Below are 7,303 nucleotides of genomic sequence, written 5' to 3'. Positions count from 1 at the left end.
ATCCCTGACCTCTAACCTGTAACCCTAGCCTGGTGTTAAAGAGCTGTCACCATTTGCTGCTCCTGCTATATCCATACAGGCCCACACACACACACACACACACACACACACACACACACACACACACGTGACACACACACACACACACACACACACTCACACACACTCACACACTCACACACACACACACACACACACACACACACACACACGTGACACACACACACACACACACTCACACACACTCACACACACACTCACACACACACACACACAGACACTCACACACACACACACACACACACGCACACGTGCACAGGAACGTGCACACACAGGCATGTCCTGGCACCTTGTTGAATGCCATTTATTACATTGGAACAAACATATCTGACGATTTGTTATATTTTTCTGTCCACCTGGTGAAGTAATGTTTAGCAGTAGTTATGGAGGTGTTGGCAGAACTAGAGAAGAACAGACGTCCTGTCACCATATTAGGTAATGAGAGGAAGCCCTTATACAGGAAGTGAAAGGGTCTTATCCTGTTGACCAATCTGGGTTCCCCCTGAATTTTTTTTTGCAGAAACTCATAACGCGCACACACACACACACACACACACACACACCAAGATTATTATAGTTTTGTGTTTTTATTTGAGTTTTTATTTCTATTAGTTTATTTTGAATTCATTTTAGTTTCAATTAGTTTAGTTTCAGTTAGTTTTCAGACCTTATTTGCTACTTTCTCTGTTATTTACTTTCAGTTTTGGTGTTAGGGACAGAAAGTGGGAGTCTAGGACTCATGTTGTATAGTTTCCTGGGATGTCAACTGGGGGGCATAAAGTGATAAAGGTCATGGGTCATGGGCCAAAGCTACACGCCCCTTTTGATTGGCTGAGGTGATTTGGCGAAGTGTGAAACGCTCTATCTAGAAACAATTTATCCTTGATAGCGATACGGTTTTGGAAACCTTGAACACTCAAATTAATTATCTTCCAACAATAACATTATAAATACGAAATATACACTTAACGCCAGCTCTCTTACCACAGACTTCCACTGAGGTTTTTTGTGTAAAAGCTTAGAGCTGATATTTTTTATTTTACGTCCCTCCCGAGTTTCCATTAGGTTGGGAATAGCAATGCAAAACACCTCTGTGGAAATCTGTGTTAAAACGGTGCACAGTATTTGTAAAACCATTTTGGGGGGAATTTCTGAGGTTCCCAGAACCGTATTGTGTGCAGTGATTATTGTTATACAGCTGTATATACAGTGCCTTGCAAAAGTATTCATCCACCTTGACGTGTTTCCTATTTTGTTGCATTACAACCTGTCATTTAAATAGACATTTATTTGAATTTCATGTAATGGACATACACAAAATAGTCCAAATTGGTGAAGTGAAATGAAAAAAATAACTTGTTTCAAAAAATTCAAAAAAATTAGTAATGGAAAGTGGTGCATGCATATGTATTCACCCCCTTTGCTATGAAGCCCCTAAATAAGCTCTGGTGCAACCAATTACCTGCAGAGGTCACATCATTAGTTAAATAAAGTCCACCTGTGTGCAATCTAAGTGTCACATGATCTCAGTATATATACACCTGTTCTGAAAGGCCCCAGAGTCTGCAACACCACTAAGCAAGGGGCACCACCAAGCAAGCGGTTATAAAAAAAGATCAGAAACTTTGACCATCCCATGGAGCACCATTAAATCCATTATTAAAAAATGGAAAGAATATGGGACCATAACGAACCTGACAATAGAGGGCCGCCCACCAAAACTCATGGACCAGGCAAGGAGGGCATTAATCAGAGAGGCAACAAAGAGACCAAAGATAACCCTGAAGGAGCTGCAAAGCTCCACAGCGGAGATTGGAGTATCTGTCCATAGGACCACTTTAAGCCGTACACTCCACAGAGCTGGGCTTTACGGAAGAGTGGCCAGAAAAAAGCCATTGCTTGAAGAAAAAAATAAGCAAACATGTTTGGTGTTCACCAAAAGGCATGTGGGAGACTCCCCAAACATATGGAAGAAGGTACTCTGGTCAGATTAGACTAAAATTGAGCTTTTTGGCAATTAAGGAAAACGCTATGTCTGGCGCAAACCCAACACCTCTCATCACCCCAAGAAAACCATTCCCACAGTGAAGCATGGTGGTCTTCCAACCTGTTTCAGTCTTCCAGAGATTTGAGACTGGGACGGAGGTTCACCTTCCAGCAGGACAATGACCCTAAGCATACTGCTAAAGCAACACTTGAGTGGTTTAAGGAGAAACATTTAAATGTCTTGCAATTGCCTAGTCAAAGCCCGGACCTCAATCCAATTGAGAATCTGTGGAATGACTTAAAGATTTCTGTACACCAGCGGAACCCATCCAACTTGAAGGAGCTGGAGCAGTTCTGCCTTGAAGAATGGGCAAAAATCCCAGTGGCTAGATGTGCCAAGCTTATAGAGACATACCCCAAGAGACTTGCAGCTGTAATTGCTGCAAAAGGTGGCTATACAAAGTATTGGGTTTGGGGGGGGATGAATAGTTATGCACGCTCAAGTTTTCTGTTTTTTTGTCTTATTTCTTATTTGTTTCACAAAAAATAATAATTTGCATCTTCAAAGTGGAAGGCATGTTGTGTAAATCAAATGAAACAGCCCCCCCCCCCCATTTTTTTTTGCTTTATTTCAATTTACTAAATCGTTTTTTTTGTTTAGTTTTCGTTTCAGTTTTGGTTGACTATAATAACTATATTAACCTTGACACTATAATAACCCCCCTCCAGCAGTGTAGTGGTTATATTAGTGAGGATATGGAAAGAGGTGTATCTGTGGGGCTCCAGGAAACCTCTCCCCCTCCCAACATACACCCCTTGATCTGTTACAGTCACAACACTACTACAAAGGGGTTCCATGGTGGGGAAGGGGCACTGTGTGTGTGTGTGTGTGTGTGTGTGTGTGTGTGTGTGTGTGTGTGTGTGTGTGTGTGTGTGTGTGTGTGTGTGTGTGTGTGTGTGTGTGTGTGTGTGCGCGAGCAGTCTCATGCATGCGTGCCCCCTGTTCCGGGGCAGGATGTGGGTTTCTCGGGTCTCGCTGGAAAATGCAGAGAAATTCTCTAAAACCTCCAAAAACATCATTATTCCTCCCTTTACCCCCTCTCTCTCTCTCTCTCTCTCTCTCTCTCTCTCTCCCCCATCTCTCTCTCTCTCCTCCCCCATCTCCCTCTCTCTCTCTCTCTCTCTCTCTCTCTCTCTCTCTCTCTCTCTCTCTCTCTCTCCCCCATCTCTCTCTCTCTCTCCCCCCATCTCTCTCTCTCTCTCTCCCCATCCCTCTCTCTCTCTCTCTCCCTCTCTCCCTCTCTCTCTCTCTCTCTCTCTCTCTCTCTCTCTCTCTCTCTCTCTCTCTCTCTCTCTCTCTCTCTCTCTCTCTCTCTCTCTCTCTGTGTGTCTCTCCCTCTCTCTCCTTTCTCTCTCTCTGTCTGATAATCTGTCTATTTTCAAAACAGATCGTAGACTTCCGAAAGGAAGGAAACTTTAAAGGTCTGGAAATGGGTTTAAAACAAGGCTTCCATTCTAACATTCAATTCTCCTCTCCTCTCCTCTCCTCTCCTCTCCTCTCCTCTCCTCTCCTCTCCTCTCCTCTCCTCTCCTCTCCTCTCCTCTCCTCTCCTCTCCTCTCCTCTCCATACTAATGGTCTCTACAGTGACTGAGCTGATTAGGGATGGTCATGGATTACCTACGCCACCCAAACACACACACACACACACACACACACACACACACACACACACACACACACACACACACACACACACACACACAGAACACACATTATAGTCTAACTGCTCTACTGTGGCATGCAGTACTAACTACTATACTAAACCCTGGCATGCAGTACTAACTACTATACTCAACCCTGGCATGCAGTACTAACTAATATACTAAACCCTGGCATGCAGTACTAACTACTATACTCAACCCTGGCATGCAGTACTAACTACTATACTCAACCCTGGCATGCAGTACTAACTACTATACTAAACACTGGCATGCAGTACTAACTACTATACTAAACCCTGGCATGCAGTACTAGCTACCATACTCAACCCTGGCATGCAGTACTAACTACTATACTAAACCCTGGCATGCAGTACTAACTACTATACTCAACCCTGGCATGCAGTACTAACTACTATACTCAACCCTGGCATGCAGTACTAACTACTATACTAAACCCTGGCATGCAGTACTAACTACTATACTCAACCCTGGCATGCAGTACTAACTACTATACTCAACCCTGGCATGCAGTACTAACTACTATACTAAACCCTGGCATGCAGTACTAACTACTATACTCAACCCTGGCATGCAGTACTAACTACTATACTAAACCCTGGCATGCAGTACTAACTACCATACTCAACCCTGGCATGCAGTACTAACTACTATACTCAACCCTGGCATGCAGTACTAACTACTATACTCAACCCTGGCATGCAGTACTAACTACCATACTCAACCCTGGCATGCAGTACTAACTACTATACTCAACCCTGGCATGCAGTACTAACTACTATACTAAACCCTGGCATGCAGTACTAACTACTATACTAAACACTGGCATGCAGTACTAACTACTATACTAAACACTGGCATGCAGTACTAACTACTATACTAAACACTGGCATGCAGTACTAACTACTATACTAAACCCTGGCATGCAGTACTAACTACTATACTAAACCCTGGCATGCAGTACTAACTACTATACTCAACCCAGGCATGCAGTACTAACTACTATACTAAACCCTGGCATGCAGTACTAACTACTATACTAAACCCTGGCATGCAGTACTAACTACTATACTAAACCCTGGCATGCAGTACTAACTACTATACTAAACCCTGGCATGCAGTACTAACTACTATACTAAACCCTGGCATGCAGTACTAACTACCATACTCAACCCTGGCATGCAGTACTAACTACTATACTAAACACTGGCATGCAGTACTAACTACCATACTCAACCCTGGCATGCAGTACTAACTACTATACTAAACCCTGGCATGCAGTACTAACTACCATACTCAACCCTGGCATGCAGTACTAACTACCATACTCAACCCTGGCATGCAGTACTAACTACTATACTCAACCCTGGCATGCAGTACTAACTACCATACTCAACTCTGGCATGCAGTACTAACTACTATACTAAACCCTGGCATGCAGTACTAACTACCATACTCAACCCTGGCATGCAGTACTAACTACTATACTCAACCCTGGCATGCAGTACTAACTACTATACTAAACCCTGGCATGCAGTACTAACTACTATACTAAACCCTGGCATGCAGTACTAACTACTATACTAAACCCTGGCATGCAGTACTAACTACTATACTAAACCCTGGCATGCAGTACTAACTACTATACTCAACCCTGGCATGCAGTACTAACTACTATACTAAACCCTGGCATGCAGTACTAACTACTATACTAAACCCTGGCATGCAGTACTAACTACTATACTAAACCCTGGCATGCAGTACTAACTACTATACTAAACCCTGGCATGCAGTACTAACTACTATACTAAACCCTGGCATGCAGCACTAACTACCATACTCAACCCTGGCATGCAGTACTAACTACTATACTAAACACTGGCATGCAGTACTAACTACCATACTCAACCCTGGCATGCAGTACTAACTACTATACTAAACCCTGGCATGCAGTACTAACTACCATACTCAACCCTGGCATGCAGTACTAACTACCATACTCAACCCTGGCATGCAGTACTAACTACTATACTCAACCCTGGCATGCAGTACTAACTACCATACTCAACTCTGGCATGCAGTACTAACTACTATACTAAACCCTGGCATGCAGTACTAACTACCATACTCAACCCTGGCATGCAGTACTAACTACTATACTCAACCCTGGCATGCAGTACTAACTACTATACTAAACCCTGGCATGCAGTACTAACTACTATACTAAACCCTGGCATGCAGTACTAACTACTATACTAAACCCTGGCATGCAGTACTAACTACTATACTAAACCCTGGCATGCAGTACTAACTACTATACTAAACCCTGGCATGCAGTACTAACTACTATACTAAACCCTGGCATGCAGTACTAACTACTATACTAAACTCTGGCATGCAGTACCAACTACTATACTAAACCCTGGCATGCAGTACTAACTACTATACTAAACCCTGGCATGCAGTACTAACTACCATACTAAACACTGGTATGCAGTACTAACTACTATACTAAACTCTGGCATGCAGTACCAACTACTATACTAAATCTAGCATGCAGTACTAACTACTATACTAAACCCTGGCATGCAGTACTAACTACCATACTCAACCCTGGCATGCAGTACTAACTACTATACTCAACCATGGCATGCAGTACTAACTACTATACTAAACCCTGGCATGCAGTACTAACTACTATACTAAACCCTGGTATGCAGTACTAACTACTATACTAAACCCTGGCATGCAGTACTAACTACTATACTAAACCCTGGCATGCAGTACTAACTACTATACTAAACCATGGCATGCGGTACTAACTACTATACTAAACCCTGGCATGCAGCACTAACTACCATACTCAACCCTGGCATGCAGTACTAACTACTATACTAAACACTGGCATGCAGTACTAACTACCATACTCAACCCTGGCATGCAGTACTAACTACCATACTCAACCCTGGCATGCAGTACTAACTACTATACTCAACCCTGGCATGCAGTACTAACTACCATACTCAACTCTGGCATGCAGTACTAACTACTATACTAAACCCTGGCATGCAGTACTAACTACTATACTCAACCCTGGCATGCAGTACTAACTACTATACTCAACCCTGGCATGCAGTACTAACTACTATACTAAACCCTGGCATGCAGTACTAACTACTATACTAAACCCTGGCATGCAGTACTAACTACTATACTAAACCCTGGCATGCAGTACTAACTACTATACTAAACCCTGGCATGCAGCACTAACTACTATACTAAACCCTGGCATGCAGTACTAACTACTATACTAAACCCTGGCATGCAGTACTAACTACTATACTAAACTCTGGCATGCAGTACCAACTACTATACTAAACCTTGGCATGCAGTACTAACTACTATACTAAACCCTGGCATGCAGTACTAACTACCATACTAAACACTGGTATGCAGTACTAACTACTATACTAAACTCTGGCATGCAGTACCAACTACTATACTAAACCCTGGCAT

This window comes from Coregonus clupeaformis, unplaced genomic scaffold (assembly GCF_020615455.1).
Source record: "Coregonus clupeaformis isolate EN_2021a unplaced genomic scaffold, ASM2061545v1 scaf0524, whole genome shotgun sequence".
NCBI lineage: Eukaryota > Metazoa > Chordata > Actinopteri > Salmoniformes > Salmonidae > Coregonus > Coregonus clupeaformis.
This window is presented reverse-complemented; position numbering follows the sequence as displayed.